Source organism: Dromaius novaehollandiae, chromosome W (assembly GCF_036370855.1).
Source record: "Dromaius novaehollandiae isolate bDroNov1 chromosome W, bDroNov1.hap1, whole genome shotgun sequence".
Taxonomy (NCBI): Eukaryota; Metazoa; Chordata; class Aves; order Casuariiformes; family Dromaiidae; genus Dromaius; species Dromaius novaehollandiae.
In genome coordinates, this window is record NC_088130.1 from 1,577,775 (window position 1) to 1,601,009 (window position 23,235).

At 49.5% G+C, this 23,235-nt stretch overlaps 1 long non-coding RNA gene across 1 annotated transcript; it reads left to right on the forward strand.

Annotated features, from left to right (window-relative positions):
• The first annotated feature begins 15,685 nt into the window (after positions 1 to 15,685).
• On the forward strand, positions 15,686 to 21,572 carry LOC135324226 (uncharacterized). The gene is made up of 2 exons (XR_010385581.1): positions 15,686 to 16,298; positions 20,240 to 21,572. It is a non-coding gene; the product is annotated as an uncharacterized LOC135324226 (long non-coding RNA).
• The last annotated feature ends 1,663 nt before the right edge of the window (positions 21,573 to 23,235 follow it).

Sequence of the window (23,235 nt, forward strand, 5' to 3'; positions counted from 1 at the left end):
CTCCTCTCTCGGCCAGCGCCATCTTTACCCGGGTGCGGCACCCTCGGTCTTTCCCCTGCTTCTGGTCTTTCCCCTGCTTCTTCTCTTCTTTCGTCCTCCCACTGCACCCGAATCATGGCCCCCGGTAGCCAGTCTCGGGGATCATCCACTATAAGCGGTCTTTCCTTTTCTTCTGCCTCCTCCACTTTCACCTTGCTTTCTTTTCCTCTACCCGCCTCTGGCTTTTTCATATCTCGGTCTCCACAAAGGTCTCCTGGTTCTCCCAGTTCTCCCCCTTCCATCGCCCTCATCTCTTTCCACGGATACCGCGGCGGTGGCGGAGAAGAGGGCGTTATTGGGTAAGCCTCTGGAGTTTTTGCCTCCCCCTCTCCCCGCTCTGGTTCTTGATTAACCGCCTCCTCCCTTATGTCTGTTTCCACACTCTCCGTTTTCACTTCATCCCCTACTATCGTCTCTCCCTCTATCGCCTCCGTTCGCTCCTCTGCGTTCGCTGCTGTCTGTGTCGCCATTTCCGCGGACATGTGCAGCGCCGCGCGGGCAGCCTGCCAGGTCTCAAGCTCCTCCCTAGTCCTTTCTAAAATGATCGTTATATCTCCCCACGTCTTAAGCTCTGCGGCCTTCTTAGTGGCCATAGCTCTCTGAGCAAGTGCTCGAGTGCACTTCTCCCAGTTAGAAGGGGAAAAAATGTCCCCTGGTCTAACTATCGCTCCATCTTTCAGGAGCCGCCCAACGCAGTTCGCAACTGCATTCGCTCTCATAGAGAGCACCCATTCCCGGGCACCCACGCGTACAACCTTAAGTACCGCGTCCATGATCCGGATCCTCTCGACCGCCTGCGGTCCGCCGTCTCAGCTATCACGTCGGGGTCACCACTTGTCGCCTTCTGATGCGACAATCTCCCGTTCGCCTGAGACGGCACGGAGGCTCCTCCTGCCTCCGGGCCAATGAGCACTGACACCAATATGAGGATGCTACAAATGGCGTTTATTGTACGCATGTATTCGCTTATATACCTACAAGCATACTGCTATCTCTACGTCATATCCTTCCTCTTCCTTCTTCTTTCCGTGCCATCGCGAGATCTTCCGATCGCCGTTCCCTACAGCCTGGCTACATGAGAGGCCCCCAACACCACCCAGGTGTGCCCTGGTGGTGCACAAATCCAGGGAGGGCAAGTCACAGATACCTTCTGAAAAGTGTTGGTGTTGCAATACCCTGGGAGCTCAGATGCAGCAGTAATGGGTGTAGTGTGATGTCCCGATCCAATATCGGGAGGGTTTCGTTACGATCCCAAGGACGAGATTAAGACGCTAAAACCGGTCAAATATCGTACAACCTTTTACCTTTATTTTCCACGAAGTGGGGAGAAAAGGCATGTGGGGGGGGGGGGGGAAGGCGAAGGGGAGGCAAAGGGAAAAAGGGAGCAAGGGTAAGGGGAAAAGATAGAGAAAAGTTGGAAAAGGAGAGAGGAAGCTAGCTACCACCACTCCGAGGCCGATGATGTTCCGCTGACTCCGCTCGAATCACAGCTCAAGCTGGGTGCCTCCGACGAGGAGCGAGGGCCGAGAGAGGGAGCAAGAGCGGGGGGGCGAACAAAGAAATCCCTCGGCAATTATAGCTTTTTCAAATTAAGTTTTCCCACCCCTCACGTGGTAGTTCAGACCAATAATAATATTTGGGTCTGGGGTCTCCTGCTCCTTATTGGGTCTCATCACTGTCCCTAGGTAGGCCGTTTACTGTTGCCGCTTCTGCTGACAGGTGTGTCTCCATTCTTAGGTCCAGCCATTAGCTCTCAAGGTCCTGACAAAGAAGGTGATAACTCCAGCAATTAGCACTGTTTCAGCAGTGCACAGGAATGCAAATTGCTGGTAACGCCCTTATCATTCCCGCCTGCAGCAGCTCTGGGCCCTTTCTCACTGTACTAGGGAGTACGGCCTAAGGCTTCGGCAAATTTAGCCACTCATGCCAAGCAGGTTTTATAGAAGTTGTGCTAAAAACGGACAATAATTTACAGTCCAGATCCCAAAGTCTCTGCCCGATTGTGGTCTCGTTCAGTGCAGGCTTGGTGTGTCCCGGGTGGTCGCAGGGAGACCATCTCGGGGGTCGCAGTGTTGTCCGAAAAGTGGATTCGTTGCCCGGTGTGCAATGAGCCAATAATTACACACTCAGGAGAGACATTTGTTTATTTATTTCAGAGTTGCGCAAGCCTGGGTGCTCGGTGGTTTTCCACAAATCGAGCACACACCCCCCCCAATTTTTCAGGTAGCATTTATACAATCAAATTTGCCATATCTGTGACTTCCTTCCTCTTATTTGCCATATTTGTGACTTCCTTCCTCTTTTACACTGATTGGTTAATGATTTCTTCACATTTCCCTGGGTCCCACCCCTGCTTCTCAAGGTCCTGGTCAATTAATTAACACTGCCCCAGCTGGGTCAGTAGGTGTTATCTTCTAAGGCCCTGAGGAAGAGGACATAATCCAGACCCCTTAATCATCACTGTTTCAACAGTGAGAGGAAGCTTTTTTTACTTCCCAAGGTCTTGGCGCCCAAACAGGCCTTATTTCTCAGCCTTGGCATCCTCCCTTCTGGAGAGTGGGGCACAGGAATGCAGACTGCTTGTAACTCCCTTATCTTTCCAGCCTGCACCAGCTCTGAGGCCTTTTCTTAACGAACTAGGAGCGCGGCCTAAGGCTTCAGCAAATTTAGCTACTTATGCTAAGCAAGTGTGCGGCTACTCATGCTAAGCAAATTCTATCTAAGATAGAAGTTATCCAAATCTACCTACTTCAAACATTCTTTCTGAGCTTCCCAGGGTTGTCTTGTAACAATTCCCCCCTTTGAGACTTATATGATCATTTTCATATTAGTCTCACTCTCTTAAAATCTTTCCCATATTAGTTTCATATAACACTTAGAAATACATTGAATCACTACATAAACGCATAGAAAAACTACTAACACCAATCCTAAAATTGTTAAACATTTTTTAACCCATGAGCTCACATCAGGGAACCAGGAAGTCAACCATTTCCATGTTTCTTCAAATCTGAAAGACGTATCATCTTTCTGAACCTCATGTAAGATTTCAGTCTGCTTCCAGATTTCATTTAGATCGGTAGAAATTCTCCCGCTTTGATCCACATATACACAGCAACTAGTGTTTATTACTGTACATACTCCTCCCTGAGATGCCAATAACATATCTAGAGCCATCCTGTTTTGGGTACTTATTTTAGCAATTTCTGAAACCTCCTCTTGTAAAGCTGCAATGGCATCAGAGGTTTTATTCCCTATTTTTTCAATAACTGCTGAAATATTTACTATTGCTTTTTCAAGTTCACTCACTCCCAATTGTGGAAACAGCCACCTCACGAATGACTGAAACCTAGTAGGTCGATCTATTAAAGGATTATTGACCCTCTTTTGTCTCCTCATGAATGTTCTTAGCCAGGATTTTTGATATTTATTACTCAGTTCTTTTCTTATAGTAACATTAGGGATTATTGCCCCTAAAGTACATGTCCCTGACCAATTAGGAGGTAGCACTTTTCATGCCTTGTTCCCACACAACCAATACCATCCACTACCTTTCGGAACACGCCACCCATTTAGTTCCTTACTTGGCCACTTATAACCTATTTCAGGTATCTGAGAGCAATTTTTATAACCTCCCACCTTAATGGCTCCAGTACAGTTGATCGGTTGCTTTCCATAGGGTACAGTTTTTTCCCACCATCTATTACTATTATTACATCTTCGGATACATTGGTAATAATCTCCTGTCACACTCTGGACTTCCCATTCCTGTTCGGTTGTTTCATCATATTTCGTTTGATCACTATCATTTCTTATCTGTTTCATAAATTCCATAAAGGAAAAATTAAGAGGCACTCCAATTAGGGGGAAGCCCTTGTTGGAATGTTCAGGGAAGTGGGCACACACCCAGCAATCCTTCTGGTTAATTATCTTCATAGATTTCGTAATTACTTCCAAATGGAGATTATGGCTCCAAAATCCTTCCTGATTCCCTTTAATTGTTTGGCTCAGGTAACTTAGAAAAACTAACCACCACATTTCTCCCCTGGTTATTTGGGAGAACATCATTTTTACACAGATACCATAGATACCATAACAACAATATTAACCCTATTCCTAACAAACAGATTAAAGCAATTCTTCCCTGCGTACAATCTAAATTTAAAACCGATTCGCTTCCAATACAACTCATATATCTTTATATATTTTTAACTTTAAAGGTTGAACTTGTTCAGCTTTCCACGTCTCTCGAGGTACTGCTTTCACTCGGGTGTAGTGGATCCAGGAATCAATTCCCTGCAGTTTCACAGCAGTATTTGTTGTTAGCAGTACAAGATACGGTCCTCTCCACTTTTCTACCAATGGCTCGTCCTTCCAGGTCCGAAGATACACTTGATCTCCCGGCTGGAATGAATGTACAGGTGAATCTAAAAGTACAGGAGATCTTAACTGGATGTACCTACGGAGAGAAGTAAGAACCTTTGCCATAGACAAGAGATAATCACTTAAAATTTGATCGCCCTTAACGTGCATTTGAATTTCATTTCCAGTTAAATTTACAGTGTAAGGTTTACCATACAGAATCTCAAATGGACTAACTTTCTCCCTAACCCTTGGGGTTATTCTGATTCTTAATAATGCCAGAGGTAGAACATCAGTCCATTTCATCTGAGTCTCCTGACACAATTTTCCTACCTGTCTCTTAATTGTTTGATTCATTCTTTCCACTTTTCCACTGGATTGTGGCCTCCAGGGGGTATGTAAGTCCCATTTAATTTGTAGTATTTTTTGAGATTTGCTGTACTATTTCTGCTATAAAATGAGGTCCCCTATCTGAAGAAAACCCTTCTGGTACCCCAAATCTTGGTATAATTTCTTTTAATAACATTTTTACTACTTCCCTGGCTTTATTGGTACGACACGGGAAAGCCTCAGGCCATCCTGAAAAAGGTGTCAACAATTACCAACAAATATTTATATCCATTACATTTTGGTAATTCAGAAAAATCAATTTGCCAGTAATCCCCGGGCATGAAGCCCCTTTTTACTTCCCCTGGGGGGGGCTTCTTCTGAATCTTGGGATCATTTCTAAGACAGATTTCACATTTTTGTGTAATACCCTTTGCAATTATTAGCATACTGATTCCCACAGCAAATCTTTTAACTGTTTCAACCAGTGACTCGGCTCCCATGTGGTTGCTATCATGTATTTGCTTCATCAGCTTCTTCATTATCGGCAAAGTTACCACACATTGTCCAGTAGATGTCACCCACCATCCTTCGGGAGTTTTTATGCATTTCAGTATTTCTGCTAATTTATTTTCTTTTTCAGTGTATACTGGAATTTCCATTTTTAACATTCTTTCTGGAACTAAGGCTGCCACCGACACGGATAATGCTGCCCTTTTTGCAGCCTCATCGGCCCCTTTGTTCCCTTTAACTATGTCAGTCTGTCCGGACTGGTGCGCTTTGCAATGCATTACTGCTCTTTCTTTGGGTTTATTAACTGCTTTGAGTAGTCCCATAATCTCCTTACTGTATTTTATAGGATTCCCTTGAGAAGATAGCAATCCTCTTTCTTTCCAAATTGCGCCATGGGCATGTATAACCCCAAAGGCGTATTTTGAATCTGTAAACACATTAGTCCATTTTCCCTCTGATAATTCCAGAGCCCGGGTTAAAGTAATCAGTTCTGCTTTCTGGGCGGATGTCTTTGCTGGTAGCGATCTTGCTTCGATTTCTCCTTCCAAAGTGACAACAGCGTATCCAGCCCTTCTTTCTCCCTTTACTATAAAACTGCTCCCATCGGTAAATAATTCCCAGTCCGGATTCCGCAATATCTCTCAAATCTGGACGGCTGGAATATACTCGCTCAATAGTTTGCAGACAGTCATGAGCCAACCTCCCCTCTTCATGAAGTGGTAATAAAGATGCACCTTACCGGTTTAGCTCCTTGTTTTAATTCCACCTTTACCGGTTCTGCACATCTGGCTTTTCCAGATTTCTCCGTTGCCCACACAAAAGGGATTACTGCGTCCATTACTTCAGAGGGAATTTCGCTTGGTCCATCCTCCACCTGTTCGGAATCCAGTGCTTTCTGCAACATATATGCTTGTGCCTTCCAGGCGTTACTTTGTGGAATGTGCACCTTAACTTTGTTTTGATCAAAGGTTATCTGTGCCCCCAGTTTATTCAGTAAATCCCTCCCCATTAGGGGTAATGGGCATTCTGGCATGTATAAGAATTCATGTGTTAACACCCTGTTTCCTATTTCACATTTAATTGGTTGAAAGAAAGGTTTGACCTCTCGCTTTCCCGTGGCCCCAATTACTGGCATAGAGAATTTACTCATTGGTCCCTTACAGCTATTTAGTACTGAATATGCTGCTCCAGTGTCTACTAAAAATTTAACTGTTTCGTTCCCCAGCTTTACTGAAACCAGGGGTTCGGCTGGGGAATCCAATTCCTCAACTCCCGGTCCCCATCAGTCTGAATCCTCTGTACCAATCATGAGCAAATCTGCCTCTGGAACAGATGCAGACTGAGGCTTCCAATGATCTGTTTGTCTCTTCAGGCACTCATTTTTTCCAGTGCCCCTTCCCCCTGCAAATTGCACACTGATCTCTCCTTAGCGGAATTCTATCTCCCAAATTCCCTCCTACTCTATGCCCTCTTCCACGTCCTTGTCCTTTCGGAAAACCCCTTCCCTGAGAGGGAGTTTGTGCCTGGGCAAATGCAGTTGCCAAGATTGCAGCATTTTGCCTCTTATCTTTCAGTTTCTCCTTTTGTTTTTCCTTTCTCTCCACTTCTTCCCTGTTATTGTACACCTTATCTGCAATTTCTATTAATTGCGATATCGACATCCCCGACATACCATCTACTTTCTGAAGCTTTCTCCTTATATCTGGTGCTGATTGTCCTACAAATAATGTAGTAAAAGTCATTTTATTTGCTTCGTCCTCGGGATCCAAGTCTGTCCATTTTCGGGCAGTTTCACATAACCGCTCGTAAAATGCCGAGGGATCCTCAGTCTTACCCTGTGCGACTTGATATAGTTTCGCAATATTTTTGGGCCTAGGTACTCCATGCTTTACCCCATATAATATTAACTGTTGGTACCGTTTAGTCATTAACCTGCCTGCCCCTGTGTTTTGATCCCAACCCGGTTCCCGGGCCGGCATAAAACGGTCTGGTCCGTCTCTGGCATTTTATCTTTCATTCCCCTCTTGAGCTTTGTCTAATACCATTCTTTTCTCCTCAGGTGCAAGCAAAGTATTTAAAAGCACCTGTAAATCCTGCCAATCTGGATTATGATTCTCAATTATCATTTTAAAGGATTGATACATCTTCTCTGGATTTTCTCGGTACGACCCGGCAGACTCCTTCCAATTCATTAAATCTGTAGTTGAAAAAGGGACCTTCACATACACAGGCATCCCGTCTGGTCCGACTGCTTGACGCAGCGGGGCCTGAATCGCGGGATTTTGTTGAGCCCGAGTAGCCCGAGTTCTGCCTGCAATCGGGCTACATGCCTCACTTCCCTTATTTCTGCTATCGACACTATCTTGATCTCTTTCCGGAGAGACCAATAATTGTACATCCTCTTCCTCATCACCCACTTTTAAACATCTTTTCCCAATGCTATAAGCAGAGCAACACAGAGGCATTTTCTCTTTGTTTCCCATCATCATTAACACATTTGAATCAGAGATCAACAGCTTACATTTTTTTCTAGTTTCATGATCATTTCTCAGAGATAAGAACAAATCTACATATGGGACCTCATCCCATTTGTTCTGCCTTCTGCAAAACAACATAAGTTGCAAGATTGTATTATAGTTTAGCGTTCCCATTTCTGGCCATTTTTCCTCATCCTCCAGTTTATACATTGGCCACCACTGAGTACAGTATTCCTTTAATTTTCTCCTTGTTAAAGGATTCCCACCAAACTTACTCCAATGTTTCAGGATGCATCCTAAAGGAGAACAGGAGGATACCCCCACAGATTGTCCTGTTCCCATATTACCACCCTTAAAAGAACGTTCTTACCAATTACACTTTCGTACACTCCAGTCGTCACTGTCCAAACATGTACAAAGCTTACCTTTGGTTACCACAACCAACTACCCTTGTATCATACCCTTTATGCAATGTCTCTTAATAATTACTGCGTTGCACCTTTGAGTCGCTTACCTGTTCCGACCAGGGAGGGTGCTCACGGAGTCCCCGAACAAAACGGTCGGTGCGCGCTGGAGTCCGATGAGCAGCGTCTCCCCGCCAGAACTGGCAAGACGATCCGGGCAAGGCTTTACAGTGAGGGTCCCACCTGGGTCACCAGAAAACTGTTGTCCGAAAAGCGGATTCGTTGCCCGGTGTGCAATGAGGCAATAATTACACACTCAGGAGAGACATTTGTTTATTTATTTCAGAGTTGCGCAAGCCTGGGTGCTTGGTGGTTTCCCACAAATCGAGCACCCCCCCCCCCCCCCCCAATTTTTCAGGTAGCATTTATACAATCAAATTTGCCATATTTGTGACTTCCTTCCTCTTATTTGCCATATTTGTGACTTCCTTCCTCTTTTACACTGATTGGTTAATGATTTCTTCACATTTCCCTGGGTCCCACCCCTGCTTCTCAAGGTCCTGGTCAATTAATTAACACTGCCCCAGCTGGGTCAGTAGGTGTTATCTTCTAAGGCCCTGAGGAAGAGGACATAATCCAGACCCCTTAATCATCACTGTTTCAACAGTGAGAGGAAGCTTTTTTTACTTCCCAAGGTCTTGGCGCCCAAACAGGCCTTATTTCTCAGCCTTGGCATCCTCCCTTCTGGAGAGTGGGGCACAGGAATGCAGACTGCTTGTAACTCCCTTATCTTTCCAGCCTGCACCAGCTCTGAGGCCTTTTCTTAACGAACTAGGAGCGCGGCCTAAGGCTTCAGCAAATTTAGCTACTCATGCTAAGCAAGTGTGCGGCTACTCATGCTAAGCAAATTCTATCTAAGATAGAAGTTATCCAAATCTACCTACTTCAAACATTCTTTCTGAGCTTCTCAGGGTTGTCTTGTAACAGCAGCAGCCCAGTCCTGTTTCCGCCAGGGACAGATGGCTTGTTCGGGGTTGTGGCCTGCCTGCACCCCATGCACCAAGAAATGTTTAAGGCAAAAAATTCATTCATCAGTCCGCCACATGTGATCACCTGGGGAGACGGCAATTTATCTCATGTCTACTCTGTAGCTGTTCAACAATGTCCCATTTTTTTCCCAAGGTAACACTTTGATTGGGGGGGTACCACCAGCCTCAGCCCCAACTGAACATATACTCATGGGCTGTACTCGCTACAGCCAATTCCTCTCTCTCCCCAACCTGTGTCAATAAACAGTTTGAGACTGTGCATATCCACTAAAGAAGGGCACAGTTTCTGATTGGGGAAAAAACACAGCAAGAGGATGGAGCTATTCTGTATGCAGGAAAAGGGTGGAATGGTCAAGAGCAGAATAATTCTGTATGCAGGAAAAGGGTGGAATGGTCAAGAGCAGAATAGTTCTCTTTTGGATAATTTGTGCGGTCTCTCTGCCTCTCTCCTGCCTTTCTCCCATCAGTGAAATTGTTCCAGAAGCTGAGTGCCTTTGCCCCACTCCACCGGCTTGTCATGCCCTGCTGGAGGCCAGAGGGAAATAACGTCAGCAAACTGGAATCACCCAAGGGTTGCTTGGCACAAGAGATGGTGCAGGGAGGGAATACAGCCCAGCAGCAAGTGAATGGCTCCCAGGAGGGCCTGGGCACCTCTCTGACACCTGCTGCTGGGTCTCTGCAGGGAGCTGCTGAGTTTGCTGGCAGAACAGAGCAAACAGATGCAGCTTCTGAAGGAGGAGCTGTCTCGCCTGAATGTGGAGCTTGGTCATATGAAGCAGGTGATGCTACCTTCTGTGCAAGAAGGCTTGGATGAGCAGGACCCCTGGCAAGAGCCTTCTTGGAGATGCTGGTGGGGTTTTCTTGCTTGCCTGAGCCCCCACTCTTTTCCCAGGGGCTTGCTGGTGGAGCTTCTCTGCTGTAAAGCCCCTTCTGCTAGGCATGTTTAGGCGGGCCCCTTCAGGCATCAGAGGACTCCTGACATCCTTCTCTTGGTGTGTGTGGGGCCTCCGGTAGCTCTGGGCTGGCCCCTGGAGCAGTGGTGAGACACAGGTGCCCTCCTGGGACCAGCGGGTGCTGGCAGGGCCTGAGCTAGCGAGTGTGGAGGGTGGAGACAGAGGGGTCAGACCTGACCTATGTGCACGCTATGGCTGTGGACAGGGATGTGCTTCCTGAGTCCTCGCGTTTCTCCTCAGGAAGCACTGTGCCTTGGCGCTCTTGGGACAAGGTCTGTGTTGCATTTGCTGACGCAGGCTCTTCCCTTGGCTCTGTGCTAGGACCCAGTAGTCATCCAGAGCTGCCCGCTGAGGAGGTTGTTTTCTGTGTCCATTTCTGTCTTTGCCAGGAAGTTCAGCAAATGAGATGCGATATGTTTGACAGGCCTGCGGAAGGCTCCGTGCAGATGCCAGACTGGGCTCTGCAAACCTCAGGTATGGACACAGGAAGGCAAGTCTCCTGGTGCTGAGCTTGTGTGTAGCACTTGCCAAAGGAGGCTGTGCTGCACACTGCTCAGCAACGTGGAGGGAGATGCAGTGACATGTGGGGGGGGGCGAAGAGCAAGGCTGTGGCCAAGGGGCTCTCTCACCCACCGTCCTGCCTTTGGGCTCCTTGCTGGTGCCTCTGGCACTGCCCTAGAAACTTTCTGTGCTGATGGAGAGGCCCTCCACAGAGTTTTCCTCTGGACCAAAGGGGAACAGCTGCACTGTCCTTTGCTGTCCACACAGCAAGACCTCAGCTTTCATCTGGCATTGTTCTCATGGGGGTTTGCTGTCTGCCAGCACCTGCAGACCTGTCTTTTCCTGGGAGCGGGACTCAAATGAGCTCGAGTGGCTACTGCATGCCCACAATCCCTGGTCGCAGCTGGGTGAAGGAGTTTCTCTTTGGCGGCCCAGTTGCCTACCTAATCTCTGACAGTCCCTTTTCAGATGTTTCTCCAGGGGCCTGAATTGTGTGGCGTATCAGATGTTTCATATGCCACACATGTTCCTTTTCTCACTAATGTTGAGTCCCCTTTACCAGGCGGGGAAGAAGGCCTCATGCTTCTGTCACGCAGGTTACAGTGAAGCCGGGGGGGGGGGGGGGGGGGGTCAATTGCCCTGAGATGCATGGCCAAAAAGCACTAAACAGGTCTCGAGAGACTAAAACCTCTATGACCCTTCAAATATCCTCTATGGCAGTGCTCACAGAAGACCAGGGTGCCCAAGGACAAGCACGTCCCTGTTCTAGCTTTTCCCCATGGCCACATCCCAGCCCAGCAGATTTACAGAGACAGTGAAATCTCAGTGGGTGCTGCTGATGGTCCGGAATGGAGAGACTGCCTTGTAGATGTGCTGCACGGTGACAGCAGTTGGTTGGATGCGTGCAGGCAGCCTAAGGCCCGCCTGGCCCCAAGACTCTCGTAAAGGCCAGCCGTGTCCTGGGGACACTTCCGGCTGAATGCTGAACACAACAGCAGTGAATGGTCAGGGAGGGAGCAGGCCCACAGCAGTACCCACGTAGCCGGAAGCGCAGGCACTGGTTTGTCTACAGGTTGTATTTCTGCTTGTAAATGAACAGCATGGGAGGGAACGGACAGAAGTGCATGGCTGTCTTCTCTGCCCCGTGAAGGGGACTCTCAGTGCTACTGAGAAGAGGAAAGTCTGGATTATGAAATACCTGACACCCCCACATCTGAGTCCTGGTGCTAGTGAAAGGCCTTTTTTTCTGCTCAGAGGTTCTATGCATCCCCTGCCTCCCACCGCATTTGAAAAAGGCAGAACCAGAGATGAGGGAGGGAAATCAGCTCACTATGGAGAAACACCAACACCCTCCTGTGACTAGGTGGTGTGGGCAGCAGTTGAGTTGAGTTCTCCTCCTGAAGGGAACCACAGACTTCGAGGAAGCCAAGCCCTGTGTTACACCTCAGGTGTCAATGCTGTGGGGCTGAGCAATAGCCCTGGAGTGAGGGGAGAGCCTCTGGGGCTTGTTCCCAGCTTTACACGAAAGCATAAACCCAGAATGGATGGCTGCAGGGACACCTGTGTTTTACCATTGCTCCAGGGGCCAGGCCAGAGCTACCAGAGGCCCCGGCGCACCATGAGACAGATGCTGGGAGTCCTGCGCTAGCTGAGGCAGCCCAGTTACCCCCTGGAGAAAGGGGCTTTCGAGTGGAGAAGCTTAACCAGCAAGCCCCTGGGAAGGGATGGGTGGTGGGGTGAACAGCAAAACCCCACCAGTGACCCCCAGGAAGTGCCTTTTCAGGGGTCCTACCCACAAAGTCTGCAGTCCTGCACAGAGGGTCAACACCCCAGTTTTACAGCTGAGCAGCAGCAGCCTGCAGATCAGCAGGAGGTGACCAGCCTGGCTGAAAGTCACAGCAGAAGATGCTGGCAGGAGCTGTGCCAAACCTGCCTTCCTGATGCTCCACCTTCTTCACACTGCTGGCCCTCTGTGAGCCACCTGTTCCCTCGGAAGCTGCATCTCGTGGACTTGCTGCCCCAACAAAGCAAGCGAGTTACTGCAGACCGCGGGAAAGCAGGTCTTGTCAGGGAGCTGCCCAGCCCTCCCCGGGAGCCTCCCCGCTCACACAGGGCAAGAGACACATGCCTTGTGCCCCCTTTCCTTCCTTTGCGAATGCTTCCTTTCACCCCCCCCCCCCCCGGCTTAGCAAAAGGCAAAGACAAAAGGGTCAGGCGCCAGCCTTGGATGTTATGCAAGCGAGTGCAGACAGCACGGGGGGGTTGGCTCCCACTATTCCACGCAATCAGCTGCAGGCCAGGAAAAGTCTCTTACTGCAGAGAGTGTGGCAGGGAGGACTGCCAGGGAGCCCTGGCAGTTTCTGGGAGGGAAAGGCTCTCCCTGAGCATCCCCTAGCAGAGCTGCCAGGGCTTCCCAGAGGCGGCTTCTCTAGGAAGACACAGCAGAAGTTGCTGCTCCTTTGGGTCGCTTTGGATGGAAACGGGGGATCCAGGGTTTTATCCCACCACCGTCAGCAAAAGGCTCCTTCGTAGGAGCATCCTGTCCCACAACAGCCGTCACTGATCCGTGTCGCTTCCTCTGCCCATATTGTCCCAACTGGCAGTGAGCACCGGCAGTACACAGCAGTTGTAATTCACGTCACCAGGAGACAGTTGTTTTAGTGCTGAGTAAAATAGAGAGGGAGCCAAGTGTGAGGGGGCAGCACCAGAGTGGCCGGGGGGGGGGGGGGGGCGGGCCTGTTGCTGGGAGGAGGTCTCACAGGAGAGCCCCTATATCCTGCTGGTGCTCCTCTTCCCCTCCTCTCCTGCTGGAATACCTTGAGGCAGCCAAGGAGGAGAGAGCCACGAGGCTGTGGGAACTTGGGGAGGAAGAGGAAAGAAAGAAAGCCATGCTGGCAGTGTCAGCAGCAGGGTGTCAGCAGCAGGGTGCCAGCACTGTGCTCTGTGCAACCCCCCCCCCCCCCCCCCCACACACACACACACACACCCAGCGGTGGGTCTGGAGAGGGCATTTGCCCCAGGGGCCATGACTCCCTTTTGCTTGGCCTTGTCCGTTGCCAGCCCTCCCTGTACCCTGGAGCAGGGGAGTCGCAAGGGGACACAGCCCTAGGGCTGGACGAGGAGGGGGCTGCCCAGCTCCCAGCTCAGCTCCCCACACTGTGAGTCCCTTCTTTCAAAGGAGAAACAGAGCTCGGCTCAGCTGAAGAAGCAGCTGCATGAGCAGGAGTAGAGGTGTAGTGCTGAGGGGTCGAGGACAGGAAGTGGAGGGGGCAGCCACTGGCAGGAGGGCTTGGAGGGGGCTGCAGTGGGCCCATGGAGAGTGACCCTTCCCTCTCCCAGGTGCTGCATCGTGAAATAAGGCAACTGTGAGAGGACGTGGAGGAGCAGAAGCTGGAAAATGCCTAATGAGTGGGGACCAGCAACCTCTCTCCTCACAGGGGTATCCAGGGGATCTGTAATGCACCTGGAGTCACGGGAGGGGACACCAGCACGAGGGAGGGCATCGGGGGGGGGGGTCTGTGCAGCATGTGTCAGGACAGGAGACCAAATCCCTGTGTGAGTCCCAGTAGCCATGGAGGTCTGTACTTGTCCAAGCCCTGCTGACTGTGGTAAGCAGCAGACAGCAGGAGGCCGAGGCGGCAGAGTCTGTGCTGCCAGAGCTGCTGGAAGCCCAGCTGGTGGTGGGGGAAGAGGCAGCGCCAAATCCTGTCCAGGCTGTCAGGTTCTCGCTGCGGTGAGGGCTCCATGCAGTGGTTGGCCAAGGCTGGGGCTGTGCTCCTGTGCACAGTGGAGGCAGGGGGGACTTTACAGCCCCACACAATTACCCCTCCTTGGCACCAACACCAGCTGTCCCAGCCTTGCTGCCAGGGCTGTGAGAAGACCGACATGTGGACCCACAAAACCCCAGGCTGGCTGACCTAAAAATGGCCATCCTCTGCCATTACCTTGATGTAGGCACAGCACATACTGCATCTATCATTGTGCTGTGAAAAATCCCCAGAGCCAGCGTAAGCTATAAAAGGCCTACTCTTCCTCCAACATTTTGAGGTCTTTGCCAGATTCACTGCGAGCGCGAAATTCCTGACTGGTCTGAGGAGAGTGGGGGCACCCCACAGTAATCAGGGTTGAGGCAAGGTACCAGGTCCCCAAATAGCAGGAAAAGAAATACCTTGCGGTGATATAATAGCTAGGTATTAGAGAGCTGAGGTAGTTTACAAGAATTGCTAGCATAAATGGTATTACTATGCATGGTTGTTGTTCTGTGTGTGAAAATACACTTCATCCTTTGGCGCAAAGTCATATTCACTGAGAATTCTTTCAAACTCCCACAAAAATACCCTTCTTCAGGTGACAAGGGCCCTATAAGTGACCCCGCTCTCTGTGTTGACCTGCGGGAGAGGGAAACGCTGGCAAAGCTGTGTGCCATCACTACCTGGCTGCAGTGAGATGCCCCACAGGTCCCCCACGCCCAGGCCCTCCTCCAGGCTGCTGTGCAGCGAGTGGTGTGGATGGACGTCTGCTGTAGCTGACAGGACTCCTGAGCTCCAGGCTGTTAACTTCCCGCTCGCTGCCTGTGGGCTTTGAACCTGGGAAATCCAGGGTGTGTTTTTCCCTGCACTGGGGTCTCCTTCTGTTCTTGTAGCAACTCAGTTCCTGCCCTCCCCAAGGGAGAAATGAGAAGTGCCTTGGGGGCAAATTGGGGGGGGGGGTCCCCCTGAGCAGTCCCATGTGGCTCCTGGGCAAGACACGGGTGGGATACCTCTGCCCTGCCCAGCCCCCATGCCTCCGCTGGCCCACAGGTGTTTCCACTTGCTCTTTGCCTGGAGCTGGTTGGCTGCGTGCTGGCTGCCCTGGTGCTCTACGCCTCCTGCTACAACCAGGAGCTCTTCTACCATGTGCTGCTTTGAGTGTTAGCAGAGCAGACCTATGCCAGCCTGCGGTACTTTATGGGATAGGCCCTGGCTGTGCGGAGAGTGGGGCTGCTGCCCTTCTGATAGCTGCCCCCCCAAAAAAGTCTGCATAGCACTCAGGCTCCCTGAGCCTGCAGGGTTGTGGAGGACTGGCTTGAGGGCAGAGGTCATGTGAAGATTGAACAAATAAAGGAAGCAGAACTAAGTACATATCGCACACAGTTGATGTGAGCCAAGTCCCGTACGAGAGTAAAAACAGCTAGAGCCAAGGACACATTGTCCTTGGCTCCAATGTGTTATCAATGATTAGTCCTGGGAACTTGCGGGTGATGTAATGCAGAAGGCGTTGGGGTAAACAAAATTGCTATTACCAATAAGGAGCTCAGCCTTTGCAATATGTATGAGCCTGATTAGTCCTATACTATATAAAGAAAGACCACGCCTAATAAAGTTGAAGTACGCTGATCACTCATATTGAGCGTCTGGGTCTTCCCTCCGTCGGCTCCTCCCGTGCAAGTTTCCAACAAATGGCGCCCGAACAGGGACCCTGCCGGTCAGGGACTCGGTGATTAAAAACTCAGGAGTCGACAGAGTGCTAGAGACAGCTGGTCCTGCTGTGCTAAAGGCGACGAGACACAAAAGGGGGTCTACGTGCCAGAGTTACAGAGGAGGTGGAGAGGACACAAACAAAGGGGGTCCATGCCCAGGACGAGAAGGGGTCCTGCCAGAAAGTCTCGCCGCAGGTCTTGCAAAGGTTGCAACGGTAAGTGAGTAACCACGGAGCGACAAGCGGCTTATGATTTGTTAAGATGCTTTTTAGAAAAGCGGGGTACTCAAGGAATAGAATGTCATAAGGAACTCCCAGGGCTGTTAGCTTACGGAGTGGCTAAGGGGTGTTTTGTTAACCCAGATACCATGTTCGAACAAACTGAATGGAAAAAATTTGGGGACAAGTTGTTTGATGAAGTAATAAGTGACAACAAGACAGCAAAAAAGCTGATGAAGCCGTGGAGGGCAGTTACTAATGCTCTCGCACCTCAAAAAAAAAAAAAAAAAAAAAAAAAAAAAAAAAAGTAGCTGCCGCCGCCGCAGAGCGTTTGGGAAGCCCCGATGGGTTCAAGGAACCCCCGCATGCAGAGGTGTCCCCATACCCATCGCCCCCCCTCGATCCGAACCTTTACTATTGCCCAGGGAGGGTCTGGGAACACAGGCCTGCCAAAAGGAGCAACATTGACCATGCGGCAGATCCCCCCTCCTCCCTCAGCGCTTCCCCCCCCCCCCTCTCTCTCCCTCCCTCTCTCTCTCCCCCCCTCTCTCTCTTCCCCCCCCTTTTTCTCCTCGCCTCCTTCTCCTCTTCCTTTGGCCACAGTTATCTGAGGACACCCATCTCAGGCTATCAATGTGAAATAAGTTTTTCTCTATGATATTAATGGTCAGAAACCACTAATAAAAGCAGTTTAAAAAAAAAAAAATCGGGAATAAAGGGGGAACCAACCCGACAGATGTTGGATTATATTTGGGGGACAAATATATTGTTGCCGGGGGACATACGCAGCATAATGAAGTTAATACTAACACAGCATCAGCAGCTGCTGTTTAACGCGCATTGGCACGCAGTATGCCAGGAAGCGGTAGCTGTTATAAGGGCTCCAGGGGACCCGTTGTATGGAGTAAGGTTAGATGAGTTGATGGGGATAGGCGCGTATTTCCGCTTAGAAGCGCAGGCCCTGCTGGGACCAGATAAAGCTAAAGAATCAATGAAACTAGCAAGGCGGGCGCTTGATCAATTAAAGGAGCCAGGGGGTATCCCATCTTATATGGGAATAAAGCAGGGCCGGGAAGAGCCTTTCGGCTTGTTTATTGACAGAGTAGCCAATGCTATACAAGCAGCAGGGGTACCAGATTACCTGAAAGGGACTATCTTGAAACAATGTGCAATACAGAATAGTAGCCCTTCAACGCGTAGTATTTTAGCCACACTCCCGGGAACATGGACTATTGAGGAGGGGCTAGAAAGAATGGCGCAGGTACCTGTAGGACCGCAAGCTATGCTAGTAGAGGCGGTGAAACAATTAGGAGAGAGCATGAGAGAGCAAGCACAGGCGTTGCGGGATAATATGCAACAGAATCAAAGACAGGTATTCGCTGCCCTTGCTCCTTTGCAAACTCTCGGCGGAAATACCCCCCCTAATCGACGATCGGCACACTGCTACCGATGCGGCGTTGTCGGTCATCTTCGCAGAGAATGCCAAGCTAGTAGAGTATGGTGTCCCAACTGCAAAAGCAACAAACATGATGGAGCGGCTTGCTGGAAGGCTGGCTCGGGAAATGCCCGGAGAAGCGGGACGAGCCGCCCCGCGACGACACAAAAGGCGGCATTCACCACAACAACTCAGCAACCCCCGCAGTTAACACAACCACCTCAGCCGGCGCCCAGCTCCACTCCGAACGGCATGAACCCCTTTGTCTTTGACCAGCCACCAGAGGGAGTCTCGGGCTGGACTTGGCAACAGCAGTAGACGCCACCTTATTGGATACAAGGCCAACAAGAATCCGGACGAATGTCTACGGACCAGTAATTATTGATCATGAGCCAGTAGGTGCCTTACTGATTGGAAGATCGTCCGCTACAATGAAAGGATTACAAGTTTTGACAGGATTGATCGACAAGGACTATTTCGGGGAAGTACAAATTGTGGTTTCAGCAATGTTTCCACCTATGCACATACCACAAGGATCGAGAATAGCCCAGCTTATTCCGCTTCCCCACCTGACCGTAGGGGTGGCACCAGCGAAAGAGCAACCACGAGGCTATGGTGCTTTTGGTTCCACTGGAAGTGTAGTATTACTGACTGTCGGAATGCATCAAAGGCCCCGACAAACCGTGACTGTAAAGTATAAAGAAGAATCTATACGCACTAATGCCTTATTGGACACTGGAGCAGATGTATCACTAATTAGCACTAAGATCTGGCCCCAGCATTGGCCAACCCGAGAGACCAGCTCCACGGTAGCTGGAGTAGGCGGGGTCACCCTCGCCCGAAAATCATCGACGCTACAATGGACTATAGGGAACAAGGTGGTTAATTGCTCCGTTTCCATTTTACCCCTACCTGAAGGAGTGCAAGCATTAATAGGGCGCGATATCCTTGCCCAGATGGGTATGGTGCTTACCTCGGAACACCCTTTATAGCACCGGCCATTGCCTGGACTTTCCCAATCCCACTCAGCTGGAGGACTGATCAGCCTGTGTGGGTAGAGCAATGGCCGCTTAAACGGGAAAGTCTCATTCAAGCACATGAACTAGTAAAGGAACAGTACAAACAAGGTCATCTAAGATTATCTACCAGCCCTTGGAATACCCCAATATTTGTGATCAAGAAAAAAATCCAGCAAATACAGACTTTTACACGATCTACGTGCTGTAAACAGACAGATGCATGACATGGGTGCTTTACAACCGGGGTTACCCAACCCAGCAATGATCCCAGAAGGCTGGCACCTGCTAATCGTAGATTTAAAGGACTGTTTCTTTACTATAGCCCTCCATGAAGATGATAAACAGCAATTTGCATTTACACTCCCTGCTATCAATAGAGAGGGGCCAGACCAAAGATTTGAATGGACAGTACTACCGCAGGGTATGTGAAACTCACCAACCCTCTGTCAACTCTATGTCGATGCGGCACTTCAACCGTTACGTCAACAGTGGCCGGAGACCATGATATATCACTACATGGACGACATATTGTTGGCACAAAAAACCCCCTTTTCTCCTGAACAAAAATTTGATCTAATCACACAATTAAAGAAAAAGGAACTTGTGGTGGCCCCGGAAAAGGTACAGGAATCCAGCCCCTGGCAGTATCTAGGTTGGCATATTTCGAATGCCACCATCAGACCACAGAAATTGACAATCAGGACTGACATAAGAACACTCAATGATGATCAAAAACTATTAGGAGACCTCCAATGGATCCGTCCGGTTGTCGGCATTCCTAATGAACTTTTAAATCTGCTAAGCCCCTTGCTGAAGGGAACAGACCCAGCGGCTGCCGTCACGCTCACAGAAGAACAGCAACGGGTACTCCAGGAAATTGCATCGCTAATTACTACGCGTGCTACGCACCGACGCCTGGAAAATCAGCCACTTGATCTTACTATTTTATGTGGCCCACAATGCCTAATGGGAGCCATTACACAACACAAAATAAAAACGGGGGAAAAAAGAGCGTTGGCGGAACCCATTGTACTAGAATGGATAGCACCACCGTTACAACCAAAACGAACTATTCAAGAAAAAATTTCAACGCTGGCCGAACTCATTAGGAAAGGAAGAAACCGAATATTGCAAATTGAGGGAGCACCACCGAATACCATTTGGCTGCCATTGAAACCCAACGACCTAGAATGGTCAGGCGGTTGTTGAACGAGCAAACAACACTGTCAAACAATACATAGAGAAGTTTAAGGATATCCTAGACATCAAGGAAAAAATTGATAAGACCCTATTCGTACTAAACTATTTGTGTGTATTCGGGGACGACAAAGAACCACCAGCAATCAAACATCATATAGAAGAAGAAAAGGCTGGTAGCCGGACCTTTAGAGTAAAATACCGGGACATGAAAACGGGAGTATGGATAGGTCCAGCAGAGGTAATATATGTAGGGCGCGGTTATGTGTGTATATCTTCTCCCACAGGACCGGTTTGGGTTCCCAGCAGATTTACGAAACCTGTGATAGACGAAGGAGCGACTGTGGACAAAGACCATGCTCGGAATCGGACAGACAACTCTGCGCAAAATTGTCCTATTGATCATGATAATTGCTGAAGGGTCTACAATGTTGTCTCAGATTGATACTCAACAGAATATGTGGGTTACATGGGCTAACGAAACTAACCAGCGCACCTTTTGTTTGTCTCTAGCCTCAGGAAGCGATCCCTTCCGGACGTGTCTATTTGGGGTGCCTACAGGAGCTCCAAAGGAATTGGTCAAGCTGTTACGCCCATACTCAACTTCGCTCACTCTCTTAAGTGGGTCCTTCTCGAGCAACCTCTCAGACGGAGTGGTTGCTGCACTGCAACATCTTAATATATCGTTGCCATGGGATCCACAAGAATTAGATTTGTTAGGGTCAGTAGCAGTAGGAAACACTAGTGATAATTGGACACAAACCTGTTTTATACTAAATAAAGGTAAACAAAATAAGACTCATTGGACGAACATAACGTCTAGAACTTTAGGGTTTAACGCCAATGGTAATTATTGTGGGTGGAATAACTCCAATAATAGTGAGCCACTTGGGGCCTATGGAGTAAATGATCACAACTCAATGTGGCCTATGAGTGCCCCTAAGGCACTGCCTCCTGGTATTTTTCTAATTTGTGGTGACAGAGCATGGCAAGGTGTGCCAGGAAACGCTTATGGGGGACCTTGTTATATAGGACGCCTGACACTCTTTGCCCCTGACTTACATGATCAGCGTTGGTCAAATCTGACTGCAGCAATCAAACATAGAAGAAGTAAGAATCGTCGAGGCAAACGTGAATTGAAAAAACTAGGTTCAGATTGTGCTGATGATGTAGAATTATGGGGACCTGCGGAAAGGTTTTTCGCCGCAGCTTTAGCTCCTAATGTTGCAGTTGCGCATGCCATGTCTAATCTAAATAAACTTGCTTGTTGGGCTGTTAAGCAATCAAATGTTACTACACAAATTCTCTCTGAAATGTCACAGGATATGGATAGCCTGAGACATGCAGTGTTGCAAAATAGAGCAGCTATAGACTTTCTGCTTTTAGCACAGGGACGCGGGTGTGAGGATTTTGAAGGAATGTGTTGTTTTAATCTTTCTGATCATGGACAGTCAATCCATGAGCAATTGAAATGGCTAAAGGACCACACCCAGAGAATCACCGTACAGTATAATTGGTTTGATGATCTGTTTAGAAAGATGTTTGGTAATGTGAGTACCTGGATTTTGGGCTTGATCAAAGAAGGGCTACGTATTCTATTCATAATTGTATTAATTTTAATTGCTGTAAGAGTGATTTTTGGCTGCTTAACACAAAAGCTTGAACAATTAACTAAAAAAGTCTTTCTCGCACAAAATAAAAACGGGGGAATTGTGGAGGACTGGCTTGAGGGCAGAGGTCATGTGAAGATTGAACAAATAAAGGAAGCAGAACTAAGTACATATCGCACACAGTTGATGTGAGCCAAGTCCCGTACGAGAGTAAAAACAGCTAGAGCCAAGGACACATTGTCCTTGGCTCCAATGTGTTATCAATGATTAGTCCTGGGAACTTGCGGGTGATGTAATGCAGAAGGCATTGGGGTAAACAAAATTGCTATTACCAATAAGGAGCTCAGCCTTTGCAATATGTATGAGCCTGATTAGTCCTATACTATATAAAGAAAGACCACGCCTAATAAAGTTGAAGTACGCTGATCACTCATATTGAGCGTCTGGGTCTTCCCTCCGTCGGCTCCTCCCGTGCAAGTTTCCAACACAGGGTGGCTGCTAAATAAGACTTCCTGTGTTCCCACCACAGTGCAAGTTCAGCGTGCTTTGCCCATCCCTGGAGTTCAGCTTCAGGCATTGCACTGCTGGAGGGGCAAAAGCTCCTACGCCCACTGCCCCCAGCGTGCACCAAGTCTCCTTCTGCAGGGCAGAAGCAAGACGCTGCCCTGGACCCAGCAGGGAGCTCCCAGGACTCAACAGCCACCTCCCCGCAGGCACCTCAAGCACTCTCCAATGCTTGTCCCTCGGGAACCACACTTCCACCTTTCCAAGCGAAATGCAGCAGCCCTGTGCCACTGCCGTCCCCTCCCCACCTGCCCTGCTGGAACCGCTGGGTGGCAAGCCCGCCACACTTCCCTGCAGCCAGGGCTCTCCGGAGGGAACTGCTGCTGACCAAGGCGCCCTTTCGCCAGGGGCTGGGGAGGGGAGCCACTGCTGGGTGGGGGGCAGAGCAGCAAGAAGCAGGACAGAGAGACAGGCGAGACTGGCCAGTACTACCCTGGGAGCTGGCCCCCCCAACCTGCCCCGCCCCGGTGAGCAGCTGTCGCTTCCGCCTCCTGCCCCGCAGCAGCCCCATGCTGGCAGGGCAGGGCCAGCACTGCCCCCACCACCCTTCTTGGGCTAGTATGGGCTCCTATGGGGGCATATGGGCTTGCGCAGGTCCTCTATGGCCTCATCGGTGCTTGTTCGGGCTCTCTCAGTCATGCATGCCTCTATGGGCTCGTGCAGGGCTCCAATGGCCTTCTGCAGGCCTCATGCATGCCTCTGTGGGCATGAATGGGCTCGCGCTGCCCTCTATGGGCTCATACAGGTGCTTACAGGCTCATATGGGCCTCTACCCTTGTACGGGTTCCTATGGGCTCGTGCTGCTCTCTACAGATTTGTGTAGGCTCATATGGGCTCTCACAGTCCTCAATAGATTCATACGGGCTTTTATGGGCCTCATGCAGGCCTCTACGGGATTCCATGTACTCGTACAGCATCATACAGGCTCACGCAGGCTTCTATGGGCTCATATGGTCATCATGTGGGCCTCTACAGGCTCGTACGGTCTTGTAAGGGCTCACTCGGGCTCATATGGGCTCACTCAGGCCTGTATAGTCCTCTGTGGGCCTTTTACAGGCCTCTACCTGCTCATACGGTCTCCTGTGGGCTCATTCAGGCTTGTACAGGCT